This window comes from Manis javanica, chromosome 4, assembly GCF_040802235.1.
Source record: "Manis javanica isolate MJ-LG chromosome 4, MJ_LKY, whole genome shotgun sequence".
NCBI lineage: Eukaryota > Metazoa > Chordata > Mammalia > Pholidota > Manidae > Manis > Manis javanica.
In genome coordinates, this window is record NC_133159.1 from 115,609,226 (window position 1) to 115,623,606 (window position 14,381).

General features: G+C 50.5%; 1 protein-coding gene across 5 annotated transcripts in view; it reads left to right on the plus strand.

Annotated features, from left to right (window-relative positions):
- The first annotated feature begins 6,762 nt into the window (after positions 1-6,762).
- LOC108409201 (multidrug and toxin extrusion protein 2-like) overlaps positions 6,763-14,381 on the plus strand; it is a 63,245-nt gene continuing 55,626 nt past the window's right edge. For all 5 annotated transcript variants that reach the window (XR_012130433.1, XR_012130434.1, XR_012130432.1 and 2 more), the window contains exons 1-2: positions 6,763-6,860; positions 12,925-12,993. The gene's annotated coding sequence lies outside the window, so the exon portion shown is untranslated. The remainder of the gene's footprint in view (positions 6,861-12,924; positions 12,994-14,381) is intronic.

Sequence of the window (14,381 nt, forward strand, 5' to 3'; positions counted from 1 at the left end):
AACTTCTCCGTAAATATTGCTCCCAAGATTGGCCGACATACCCCCTAGACAATAACAACCAATGGCCTGCAGGGGGAACTCTTGATCCTAACGTCACTCGCGATCTGTTTAACTACTGCCAGCGCCTGAAAAAATGGAAAGAGATTCCCTATATGGAAGCTTTCTGCCTCCTCCTCCCCCCCCTGCCCCCTCCCAAGTTCTCCTAGCCTGCAAGCTGTCTCCCTCCCCTCCCCACACTCCCAGTCCCTCTTCAATTACCTTTGACCCGGCCGAGGAGCCTCCATCATACAGGCTTCCCCCTTCGGCCCATCCCCCTCCTACAACCCCTCCACCCTCCACCGCCTCGGCTGCCTCTTTCCTCGCGGAAGCCTCCTGTCCTCTCCCTTCCCCTTCTTCTCCTACAACAGCCCCTCCCCCTTCCTCTACCGCCGCCGCTGCCTCCACCCCCGCAGAAGCCTCCCGTCCTCTCCCTTCCCCCTCCTCCCATCCCTCCACCACCATCTCCTCCCCCACCTCACCCCCTCCTCCTCCATCCCCCTCACCTCCCCCCATCCCGCAGATTGAGCCTGAGCCTTTCGGCCCCCCTCTAACTGAGTTCCAGGAGCCTCGTCCATCTTTGCCCCCTCAGATTCGGTCCCAAGGGCCTCCCAAAATTATCGCGGCTTTGCCCCCATCACCTGTTTCCCCCGCACAGACTGAGCCAGAACCCTTCAGTCCCCCTCAGACTCGGTCCCGAGGGCCTCCCAAAATTATCGCCCCCCTCTGGGAAGTAGCAGGATCCGAAGGCATCATGCGCGTTCACGTCCCTTTCTCCTTAGGAGATTTAGCCCAACTAGAGAAACGCCTACGTTCCTTTTCCACTGATCCCACGACATACATCAGGGAGTTTCAATGGACCCTCCAGTCTTACAGCCTCACGCATCATGACATTTTCATGCTCCTGGCCCAGCTGATAAAACCACAACCTGGGTGCCCCTCTACAAACAAGCCCCCCCAGGAGCTTGTTTCAAGTGCGGAAAAGAGGGACATTGGTCAAGGGTGCGCCCCTCCCCCAGATCTCCTACCACCCCATGCCCCAGATGCCACAAAAAGGGCCACTGGGGGTCTGATTGCCCAACCACCCAAAGGGGAGGCTGGATGAACAACCCCCATCCTAAGCCCGCCGTAGTGGCGCTGGCAGAAGAAGATTGACGGGGCCCGGGGGCTTCTCGCCTGACCATTTCCATCACCAAACAGGAGCCCAGGGTTACTTTAACAGTAGACGGTCGCTCCATCTCCTTCCTCCTAGATACAAAAGCCACCTTCTCAGTCTTGCGAGAATACCGGGGCCCTACCATGCCAGCCATTACTCCTATAGTCGGGGTAGGAAGTAAACAGATTTTCCCATTAAACCCCCCCCCTTTTATGCACAATCCTAGAAAATCCCATACCTTTCTCCCACTCCTTCCTAGTTATGCCCCAGTGTCTCATCCCTTTACTAGGACGGGACATCCTTTCCCTCCTCCACGTTTCCATAACTATATCCACTCCCACAGCCCCCAGTACTCCCTTTCTGATGGCCCTCATAGCCGACAACCCTCCTCTACCCAATGAAAGCTCCGGTTCCGCCCTCATACACCCTGTAAATCCCAAAGTTTGGGACATTACAAGCCCCTCCGTGGCCCTATGTCCCCCTGCCTCTATCAAATTATGCGACCCTCTCAGTATATCTGTCAGGCCCAATACCCCCTAACCACTTCAGCCCTCATAGGCCTCCAACCCATCATTCAAGATCTCTTAAACAAAAATTACCTCAGACCCACTCACTCCCCATTTAATACCCCCATATTAGCTGTTAAAAAAATCAACGGATCTTTCCACCTTGTCCAAGACCTTCACCTCATCAACATAGCCGTTGTCCCTATCCATCCCTTAGTTCCAAATCCATACAGCCTTTTATCGCAGATCCCTGCCTCGGCATCCCACTTCTCAGTCCCAGATCTCAAAAACCCATTTTTCTATCCCTCTAGACCCCTCCTCCCAAGATTTTTTCATCTGCACCTGGACGGACCCATACACAAGACATTCTGAACAACTCACTTAGACAGTTTTGCCACAAAGCTTCCGAGATAGTCCCCATATTTTTAGACAGGTCCTAGCTCAGGACCTCAAACAGTTTCATCATGATCACTCCGAGTCCACCTTATTACAATACATGGACAATCTTCTACTCTGCAGTCCCTCGTGGGAACAGTTTCAACTTGACACTGCCTCCCTTCTTAACCTTCTAGCTTCCAGAAGTTACCGAGTATCCCCCGTCAAAGCTCAAATCTCTTCCCCTCCTGTCACTTACCTCAGATTCCTTCTATCTCAACAAAGAAAGCCCATTACCTTAGACAGAAAATGGCTCCTCTCTGACCTGCCCGTTCCCAAAACCAAGACAGAAATCCTTTCCTTTCTAGGCCTGGCTAGATATTTTAGAGCGTAGATCCCTAACTTCTCCCTGTTGGCAAGACCCCTATACGACCTCAGCAAGAGCCCCGCTAAAAAACCATTATCCTCCTCACCCCGACACTCCTTCATTAAGCTCCGTCAAGCCCTTGTAGAAGCCCCAGCTCTCCATCTTCCTGATTTGTCGAAGCCCTTCTCATTATACATTCATGAGAGGTCCAGTCAAGCTCTAGGAGTCTTAGGCCAATATTATGGCCCATCCTTTGCCCCAGTAGCTTATCTCTCCCCATCCTTTGCCCCAGTAGCTTATCTCTCCAAGCAATTAGACCCCACAGTTTAGAGATGGGCCCCCTGCCTAGGAGCATTAGCCGCTAGACAGCTCTTGCAGAAGGCAGCTCATACATAGACTGACATTTAGGGCGCCCCTTACCATTCTGTCCCCACATCACCTAAAAGATCTCTTAACCTACAAAAGTTTACAGACTCTCCCTCCCTCCAGACTCCTCACCTTACTGTCCTCTTTCCTCCAAAATCCCATTCACCCCTTTGCCACCCATACCCGAATCATGACTTTTTCTTCCTTTACTGCTCTCTCGCTTTTTTTCCTCATTCCTATTGTCTTCCCCACCACCCCAGCCTCCTTTGTATGGCGATTCAAAGTCAGAGAGACTTACACACAGCATCAAACAAGTTACTGCCCTCATTGCCACACCAGACTGCCCTCTGAAAAGCTGCTCTGAGCCTTTATACCTCCACTTTCCTCCCTCCACTGAAGTGTTCACTAGCAGCTACCCTTATTCTCCCTACCTCTGCTTCCTCTATGACCAAAAACAAGCCTATTGCAGGTGATAGCCAGACACCTACAGGAGATGTCCCTACTGGTCTTGCGCCATTCACTACATGAGTAACTTCCAGTACCCACAGTATTACTCCTCCAACCGTTTCATGAAATATCCCAACGGCTCATTCTCCTTATCAATCCCAGATCCCTGGGACTCTCGATGGGCTGCCAGAGTCACAGCCTCAGTTTACTACGGGGGGTCCTCGACTCCCCACGGTACCCTTCATATCTCTCGAAAGTATGTTCCCTCTCATTCCCAGATCTCTCAAGTTGCATCAGATATCAGACATTCCGAAAAAGTCATTATCCAAACTCTTGACGGCGCCTCTTCATCTTCTTATCCCCACCCCTCTTCCCATTTCTCCTACTCTTCATTACAGCTCATTCAGGACACCACCATCTTTCTCAACCACACCCTTAACACAGCCAATTGTTTCTTGTGTGCATCACTACAGCGCCCACTGCTGGCCGCCATGCCCCGTAATATTTCCAACTACTCCTTCCATGCAGAAAGACAACCCCTCTGCCCCCTGGCAGACATACCCCTATGGGAACCAGAATACGCAGATAATCTCACCATCCACCACTGTGTAAGCCCAACTCCACCCCCCTCCAGCGCACTTCACTGCCTCTCTATCTACACCCCTACCTCCGGCTCTAAGACTTTTACGCAACCGGGACACTTCTTTTAGTGTAATGGCGGTCTTTTCAACTCACTGCCTCTCAACTCCGATACACCCTGCATTCTCGTCACCCTAATCCCACAGTTAACACTTTACAGCATGGCAGAATTTCTTGAGCTCCAACCTCCCTTGCCCTCGCGCACAAAAAGAGCTGCTTTCCTTCCCGTCATGGTCAGTAGCTCTTTGATCACCTCAGCCATTGGGACAGGGTTTTCGGGAGGAGCCTTGGGTCACTCTCTATGGGCAGTTAGAGATCTCAATGCCAAACTTGAGGGAGCCCTGACATCCACTGCCGATTCCCTAGCCTCTCTCCAAAGACAGGTCACTTCGCTAGCTAAAGTCACCCTTCAAAACCGGCGGGCCCTAGATCTGCTTACAGCCGAGAAGGGCGGCACCTGCGTCTTCCTCCGGGAAGAGTGCTGCTGTTACATCAACGAATCTGGCATTGTGGAAACTGACATCACCAAACTCACCGACCTTGCCTCCAGTCTCCACTCTGCTTCCAATTCCAATCCATTCTCTTCAATACTCACAAACCCCCTTCTTACCTGGGTCTGGCCCATTGCAGGCCCCATAATAGTCATTCTTCTAGCCTGTCTCTTCTTACCCTGTATAATAAAGTTCATCAAATGCCAAGTCGGAAAAATCTCTAATCAAGCTTTCAACCAGCTTTTACTCAGGAACTACCAGCTTCTGGCCACAGAAGATCGCTCACCCTCACATGACCTCCTCACCACACACTGAGATGGACCCCTCTCTCCACTGGAAACTGTTCCTGGAAACAATGGCCGCAGACGCCTGGCTCCTGAGACCCATATCCTCTTAGCACCATTAGAATCAACAGGTCCTCGACCTATAGTTACAAAGAACCTTCATTGATTTCCAACCTGAAGAAGTCCACATCTACTCATCCTTACTGTGGGGAATCCTATCAACCCTTTCCTCCCAATCCTCAAACCCTTACTCCTTTCTACGCCCCTGTTCAGCAAGAAGCAGTCAGAGAGAAAGCAACGTCCACAAACCCATAGAGGAGAAAGGGGGGAATGAAGGGTCCCCACCAGTAAGATGGCAAACTTCCGGCTTCTCTTCGGGGGTCCTCGGTTCCCGCCGGCGCCACCTGAGGCCCAATCACCTCTTGCCCCGCTCCCAATCCCAGCACCTAGCCAACAGCCACCAGCCCCGTAGAAGTAACACCACAATCACCCTATGCCCCTTCCTATATAACCCAGCACCTTTCCCTAATAAAGCGGAACTCTCCGGCGAATTGCTGCTGTGTGTCGCTACTTTCCTTTCAGTTAGGGGAGAGGAGGCTGGGCCCTACTGATCTTCTGTTTGGGTCTGACTTTGTCTTTAAAATGGCACAGCCTTTCGGTGGCAGACGTGGTTCATCCAGGTTTTGTGAGGTTGTCTCAAGAGATGTGGTTTAATGAATGCTCCCTTCTCCCTGGCCTTAGAAAATCGCTGGGGAAGTCTTTGGGGTTGGGAAAATCTGACCTTTGCTATTTCTTCCCAGAGGGTGGGAGGACAACCTTTCCGTCGTAAACACTGTTGTTTTCGGAGTCGCCGGGGCTAGAGCTGCACTCAGCAAGCCTAAGTACAAGTGAAGTATATAGGTGCTGGCATGGACACAAAGAGCTAGGCTTGGCCTTTGTCCTGAAAAGAACAGATAATGGAAAAGAATCGGAACAGTTAGCTACTGTGAGTAAACACCCAAAGGCAGATTTTGGCCAGAGCAACCTTAGGGCATCCCCTCCCTCTGGGATCCATTCTTGGGTCTAAGTGGAGGGTCGTTTTCCAGGGACCAAGATACGGGCTGGCACGGGCTGTGGCCTTCCCCGTTGGGCCCCAGCTCTTTGTTGGGGCCCGTGCACGCCCCCTCTTCGATCCCTCCGGAACCAGCCTTCTGGAGCGGTCCTCACATTGCCGGGTCCTCCTCTTGCCACGTACAGACGCTCTTCAAACTGCAAACCGTGGACGGCATGGAGCTCATCCGCGGACCCCCCCACACCTGGGGAGTAAATGCTTCGCCACAGCTTGAGGCGTGGCAGCAGGAAGAGCCCGGAGGGGCCTGAGAGGTCTCTGCGGGGCGGGCCTCACTCCGCCCCTTCTGCGCCCACCTCCGCGGGAATTCACCGGTCGGCCCTATAGTCTCCTGCGGATCGCAGGCAGCCCCTCACGCGGCTTCCCTCCCGACGACCCCTGCCGCAGGCCTATCCAGCCCCCGGCAGACGCGACGGTTGGCGCAGCGCCAGGCCCGTTCCTCCGGCCGCGGCCCCGGGCCACCCCCGTCCCCGCCCCCTGCGCGCGGAGCCGTCCCGCGCCGGCATGGAGCCCCCCGCGGCCGCCGCCGCCCCGGAGAGCCCCGAGGGGTCGGGCGCCCCCCGCCGGCGCCGCTGCCTGGGGGCCCTGCTGGCCTCGCTGCTGCCCCACTGTTGGGGGCAGGCGGCCGAGCTGGCGGCGCTCGCGGGCCCCGTGGTGAGTGCAGAGGCCCTGCGCCACCCGGCCCCGTCCCGTCTCCAGACGCCCCTTTCCTGCCCGCGCCGGCCCGCCGCCGGCCCGCCTGCGCGCCCACCGTCCCCTCCCCCACGGTCCACCCCCGCCGGCGCCCTAGGCGCCTCCGCAGGTTCCCTCCCTCCCCCCGGGCGACGCCCCGCCAGGCCGCCGACCTCCGCGGGGACCCGCCGTGCCCCCAACGAGGTACCACCCCGAGGCGCCCCCACACGGTGTCCCCGCCGCGCCCCCGCCTTCCGTCGGACACGCGGGGACCCTGAAAGCCCCCGCTTTCCTCACTTTTGTCTCTGGCAGTTCCTTGCACAGTTGATGATCTTTCTTATTAGCGTCGTCAGTTCCATATTCTGCGGAATGTGGGGAAAGTCGAGCTGGATGCTGTGACGCTTGCTGTATCGGTAGGTTTTAAAATTTTTATCTTTATTTGGTTTGACAACATGGGCATGCCGTGGAACTTGAGTTATATTATGTTTCGACATGTCTTCCTTTACAGGGTGGGACCTTGACCAAGGGTTTCTTACCTTATCTTTCGCTTTGAAAAGAGATCATGCTAACTACTTAGAAAAAGTGTTTTCGGTATTAAACCATCTCCGAGGTGGCCCAGCTCTGATTACTGAGGGACCAGGTATCGCAAGAATTTATAGCAATTAGATAAATTGTGCTGGTAAAACTAAAACTGCTATTTCCTGTTACAAAAGCAAACCAAAGACTGTTTAGGTAATTTTAGGTTTTCTGCAGTTAGTTTGAATGACAATTCATTTAAGTCCTCTATGTCACTCTTGTAATCAAGTGTCTCCCTTCCCCGTGGATTGAAATTACTTCTCCTTTGATGTCTTCAGCCCTGAGTTTTTGCTGGTGACGTAGTGAAGTTTGCCTCTTGCACTTCATCCAGGCTTTTAAGGAAGGTGAAAAGTACTAATGCTGATGAGGGCAGGTGGTGCGTCCCAGTCTCAGAAAATGTCCCTCTGTCCCCATCTAAGGTGTATATATGCCCTAAGATTATGGCGGAGCCTCAGAAGTTTTCTTTCAGCTTTACGGTTAAGATGACTTTGGTATGTAGAAGTGAACATTTTGCTTTAAGGTCTGTTCCTGGGTGAACTAATTGGGGTTAAAGGATATTTCTCCTTACTTTGAAAGCTTAGGTTAGGCCTCTAGAGTCAAGAAAGAAGAGAAGCTTTGTGTACAGGCTGTTCAGTGTCTCCGCCAAGGATGCGCTTGACTCCACCACACAGGGTGGCTTGGACCTGGCACACATACTCCTGGGCACTTTGCTGGCTCTGAACAGACATTAACAGTGGGCATTTATCTGAAACCTGAAGGGGCATGTTCTCCAGTGTCTCCACTGGGCGCGGCATTGGGGTCCACATTTTCCTATCACTGCTTCCAAACCACTACTCCACAGCACCCTTTAAAAATTTTTTTAAATTAATTTTTTTGTGTATATAATTGACATATAATAGTATTAGTTTTAGATGTACAACATAAGGATTTGATATTTATGTGTATTACGAAATGATTAATAAGTCTAGTTAATATCCGCCACTGTACACAGATTTCTTGTAAGACTTTTTAAGATTTACTTTCGTAGCAACTTGCAAATATGTAGTACAGTATTGTTAACTACTGTCACCATGCTTTACATTTCATCCCCATGATTTATTTTATTATTGAAAGTTGGTACCTTTTGACTGTTTAAGCTCACCCACCCCCTGCCTTTGGCAACTACTGTTCTGTTCCCTGTATCTGTGAGGCTGGAGTTGTTTGTTATTTTTGTTTTAGATGCCACATGTAAGTGAGATCATACAGTATTTGTCTTTCTCTGACTTATTTTACTAAGCATAATGCCATGTTGGTTGATAATGTCTACATGTTCCATTGCATATATGTACCACATTTTCTTTATCCATACATCAATTGACAGACACTCAGATTGCTTCCATATCTTGGCTATTGCAAATAATGCTTCAGTGAACATGGGGGTGCAGATATCTTTTTGAGTTAGTGTTTTCATTTTCTTTGGGTAAAAACCCAAAAGTGGTATTGTTGGATCATATGGACTTCCGTTTTTAATTTTTTGAGGCACCTCCATACTATTTGCTATAGTGGCTGCACCACTTTACCTTCCCACCCACAGTGCACAAGGGTTCCCTTTACCCCACATCCTTGCCAACAACTCTTGTCACACAGATGGGGGTGAGGTCATAGCTCATTGTTTTGATTCTCATTTCCTTGATGGTTAGTGATGAGCATTTTTTCGTACCTGTTGACTCTTTGTGTATCTTCTTTGGAAAAACATCTATCTGATCAGTTCCTCTGCCCATTTTTTCAATCAGATTGTTGTTATTTTGTTTTTTGCTGTTGAGTTTTATGAGTTCTTTATATACTTTGGATATTGCCCCTTTGTATGTGATTTGCAGGTATTTTCCCCCATTCTATAGTTTGCCTTTCATTTTGTTGATGCTTTCCTTTGCTGGGTGGAAACTTTTAGTTTGATGCCATCCCACTTGTTATTTTTCCTCTGTGCCTTAGCTTTTAGTGTCAAACCAGAAAAATCATCACCAAGACCAATGTCAAGGGACTTACCACCTGTGTTTTCTTCTATGAGTTTAATGATTTCAGGTCTTATGTTCAAGTCTTTAATCTATTTTGAGTTAATTTTTGTGTAGGGTATGAGATGGTGGTCCAGTTTCATTTTTTTACATGTGGTTGTTCAGTTTTCCCAGCACCACTTATTGAAGAGACAGGCTCCCCTTTCACAGTGCCCATGTTTGGACAAATACTGTTCTGTACTTTTCCCATTGATGGCATTTACGGCCAGTTTGTGGCCTCTTCATGTTCATGGAAGACCTTGGCACCTGAGTGCCCACCTCCTTGGTTCTGTGGGCTCCACCTCCCTGCATCTCACTGGCTTTCAGGACCCTCCAAATCACATAAGGCCTCACACCTTGTACATTGTCATCCCCGGCATAGACCCACAGTAGAAGTTTTAAATTTTCCTGCTTGCAGCTTAATATCCCTGGAGCCCCGTCAAATCCCCACACCCCATCCTGTCTGCTCTTCCACCTCACAGGGTATGCCCATACTGTGATCCCTCCATCTTTCCTTACTCTGCAGCCCCGGCCCAGCCCCCTTCCAGAATCCTGGGCCAAATGGAGTGTGCCTGACCTCTGCTGACCTACCCATCAGCACAGCCACCCGGCAGCACCACTCCGCTGCTCAAGATGAGCCCTTTGTGCTCAGGAACCATCTTTTCTCCTCCCGCCTCTTCCGCTTAACTAGTTCCACTAGATTATGATAAACATGCTTAAGGCTCTGCTTTTCTGTGAACTGTCTCTGTCTCTCTGTCTCCTCCTTGCCCAGCCCCCTCTCTGGCCTCTGTCTACCTAGCTCTTTGTCAGGAAGGCTACATTGTGTCTTCATTTCCTTTTCTCCCCACCCCCAGCTGGCCTCTATTTCCCACCCCTCCATTTGGCCTGCTCTGATGAAAGTTGTCATCACTCCTCCCACCACCCATCTCCAGAGGACTCGCCTTACCCGGCCTCTCTGCCTCTCGCTGACCTGGGACTCCTCTGTGCCTGCATTTCCATTGCCACCCTTCTGGTAGTTGTACTTCTCTTTCTCTTCTCCTTGTCCTGTTTGTTGATGCCTCCCAGATTTGTGTCTCTATCCTTGACCTGGGTATCCTCTCCTGTCTCCACCTGCTTAGGATACCATGGCTTGAATATGCCAGGAACTCTGCACCCTCAGGAAGTCTAAAGCTGTAGTGACCACCCTCCCCTGGGAGTACCCTGGACACTCCCTGTTTTAACACCATGTCTCCATCAGTCAGCAAGCCCTGCTAACTTTATTTCCACATTTCTTAAAATCACTCCTTTTCTTCTGATTCCTGCTACCACTCTCCCAGCCCAGGTTTCATCTTTCTTCCCATTCCGGTGGTCTCAGCGCCTAACCTGCCTCCCTTCCTCCAGCCGTGACTCCCTCCTGCCTTTTTCCATTCTACAGCCAGAATGGGTTTTAACCTTAAAGCCAATGATGCCACTTCTCTGCTTAACACCCTTCCCCTGTTCTCTTTTCATCTGACAGTGCAGTTTGAGCATCTTGGCCTTCTGTTTGTGGGGGCCTGCTGCCTTCTGTCACTTGCATGTGTGGTTGAGGCCTGTCCTAGACACAGCCTTGGGGCATGTGCAGAAAGCCTTCCTGGAGAGCCCAGGCAGGGCCCTGAGCTTCTCCATGCCCCTGGTGTCCTGGGAACACCTCCCTGGGTGCCTCCTGTGCTGTGCCAACATTCTCTGTCTCCATGTGCTCTCTTGCTGACTGGCTCATACTAATTTTTGCTCAGCTTTGTTCCTGCCACAGATCTGGCGCAAGGAGATATTTCAGAGAAATGCATAATGCAGAACTGCCTGTGAGCCAGCTCTCACCTAAGTATCTCCTGAACACATCTTCTTCTCCACCCCACTTTATGCTTTTCCATAAAACTTCACCAGTTGTGTGTGCATGGAGTCCCATGACTCCTGTCCTCTCATCTGTTTCATGAAAACTATTTTAAAACATCTTGGGGAGGGGGGCTAAGTTAAGATTTTATATGTGGTTTGTGGTAATTCTGTCCCTCTTTTCCCCCAGATCACCCAATGACAGGAGGGTGAAAAAGAGTTGCTAGTTATTGAAGTAAAAATAATAGGAATAAATACAAATCTAAACTTAACACAGATAGGCCTGAAAAGGGTATGTGGGAAGGTTGGTATGTTCCCGAGATTGGAATTTCAGTAGATAAGTTCTTTGAAAAGAGGGATCTGTGTCTGTCTTCCCTGGGCAATAGATGGTGACATTTTGCTTTTAATCAGCTATTAAACTGTAACTAATTGCAAAAAGGACAATAGGCTCACTTTCAAGAAAAGTCTATGAAAGCCAGATACAGTTAACGATTTTCTTACCTTATGAAAAATTCTCTCTGTATTATGAATGTATTTACAAAGTTTTGTGTGCTTTTAAAATAAAAGAACATTTATTTATATTCCACATTGTTCCACAAAGAATTTGAGTTGGTTTATTTAAAAACAGTACTTTCAGTACAGAAGTATAACTAAGTAGCTAGTAGACTAGGGTCAAAGAAACATGAATGGAAAAACAGTCAAGCAGGGGGTAGTGAGTGCCTGAGGCTGCGTATGGGGAAGGGCAGCCTTTCTTGAGACTGAGCCATAGAGGAATTTATCTGTGGAGTTCATGAAGTGGACACTCTGATGTAGAGATGGTGTCCTTGGTAACTTGCTACAAGAGATACAATAGCAATTTTATTATATAGTTAGCCATTGTAAGGGGAGGCACCATGTCAGCACAGGCTGGTGAAAGCTTGTGGGCTCTAGCCAAAGCAGTCTGACTGACAGGGCTTAGTCAGGGGATAGACCTGAAGCTTAGAGCAAGAATAACATCCCAAGCCAACCAAAGGCAGTCAGCTCAGCAAAAAAAAAGGCTCATGTGTGGCTTTTTCTGAAGTACGAAACTTTTCAGAAAGTAGTGTGTTGCATCTTTCTCTTTTCCTGGAAAGTTGAGGAGTTTTTGGTCCTTTAGCTGTGACGCTGCTCTGGGGCAGAATCCAGCGAGGAAGGTATCATGGTGTGGGTACCTCCTCCTGCTCCCGGGACAGGGCCCAGGGCTCACTGTGTGGTCTGTCACTCCCTCCTGGGGGCTGGGGTTGTCGTCTTGGTCATCCATGAAGTTAACCTCCTAGGGTTGGCAGTGTGGCTGAATGTGAGACCCAGGATGGCAGTGAGGGTCTTCAGACAGTCCCCCATTCATGCCCCCCTGTCTGTGACAAAACAGCACCTTGAGCTCTGACTTTACCTGTGGGTTACTGTCTGTGCCCGTGATCGTCAGGCACACCGGGTGAGGTCCAGGCAAGAGGGTGACACAAAACAAGTCCCATTCCTCACTAGAGGACTGAAGCCTGGGGCCAGACTTCCAGCCTCCACCTCAGGGCACCATCTGAATGAGCTAAACTCTGTGGATTGCTCGGAAGACCCATAAAATGGGAATGGTGATCAAAACACAGTGTGTATGAAGGGTTTGAGACAGTGTCAGCACACAGCATATGCTCAACACACATTTGCTCTTACTATCGTTAAATGCACATCACAGACCAGGGGGATGGCATCCATATACTAGTACGACTTAACCTTGAAATACAGAAACCATAACACACTGGGTTAAGAAAAACTAGGTTGCAGGTTCCTCTAGTTGACACAAGGAGATGATGGTCCTTCAGTTAGTGGGTGCATTTCTGTTTGATAATTGACAAGGATAGAGGTAGACACCCGTTTGATGTGAAACACAGAGCCTTAGCAGACATTCCGAGTTGCTCCTCAGAGACAAGCTGTCGCAGTTCCCTGGTTTAAAGGGAGCTGTCCAACAGCGACTGTGGCCTGGCCCTGGCTGTGGGTTACGTCTGGTCTGTTGTTCCTGCAGATGGGGAGTGTTACTGGCATTGCAATTGGAACTGGCCTGGCCTCCGCTTGTGACACGCTAATGTCTCAGGTGAGGACCAGTCTTCCCCTATTTCTTTTGTCAATTACCTGTCCTATTTAGAGACAATCTAGGGGACTATCCACCCTGTAGGTTTTGTTGCTTTTTATTTACCAAATACCACGCTGCTGGTGGCCGCAAATGCGAATGGAGCTAGCTCTCCTAATTCTATCCTCTGGGCCTCTGGCTCAGAGGCCATGTTTTCCTTCTTCTTTCCTGGCAGGTCTTTCCCACTCTGAAACTGTCCTCCCTTGCCCACCACCCGTCTCTGTTCCCTCTCCTCTCCTTCAAGCCAAGTGTCTTGAAAGTGTTTGTAGTGCTCCCACTGCTGACTGTCCCTCAGCTCAGTGCCCACCAGTGTCTCTCCATTCCTGGGCATCCCACCATGTGACCAGATGGACCATCAGGTGAACACTTGGCTATCCGGGGCCCACACGGTCCCACTCCACCCCACGACACTCCCTGGCCTCCACTGTGGCAAGCCCTTCCCAAGTTCTCCGACTTCTCTGGCTGCTCCCTCAGCCTTCCGTGCTTGCTCTACTCCTCCTGCCCCTGAGAGGCCCCACACTCTTCGCCTGTACCACTGCACACCCTCTCCCCAGCTTCCGTCCCGACAGCTCATGTCTCCTTCTCCTGCCCGCGTCGCTGTCCTGTGAGCCACCACATGGCTTATGTCCCTGACATCTCAAATTCAGCCCAACCAGAACCAAGCCCATCAGCTTCCCCACTCTGAACTGTTTTCCTCCAGGGTTCCTCTCACACCTTCTACTCAAGCCACAGTCCTTCATTTCTCACTGTTGACTGTTGATTGACTTTGACCCCTAAATGTTCCTTGAAACTGCTCATTTCTCTCCACCCTTACTGCCCGTCATGGGGTTGTGAGTGCTAGGCTAGCATGCTAGCATAATCAGAGGGAATGCAGATTCTGGTCTGGGCGTTTTACTCCTGGCTCTGTCTTCTTCTGTCTTGCCCACCTTATTCATAAGTAGTGTGGTCTCCCTGCTGGACTCTGAGCTGCATAGAGAGAAGGGCTATATCCTTTTCAGTCTTTGAATCCCTGTGGTTTAGCGCTGTGCTTGCTATATAGCTGGTACCCAATTTGTTGAATGAGTGAGAGGGAGAGAGAGAGGGAAGCAGGAATGGATGGATGGTGGGTGGGTGGTGGGTGGGAGGCTGGAGAGATGGCGGGTGGAGGGTGGATGGTCGAGCAGGTGTGTGGTGGTTGAGTCCTTCGAACCCAACGCCTGAGGCAGTGGGGCTGGGCTGTGTGCCAGGGAAGGAGCAGCCCTAAGCATGTGCCATGTCTCCTAGGCTGTTGCCCTCAGCTCCTCCACAGTGTGTACTGAGGGCATCCAGGGATAATTTTTACAGGCTGAGCTGAACACGGCTCTGAAGGACTT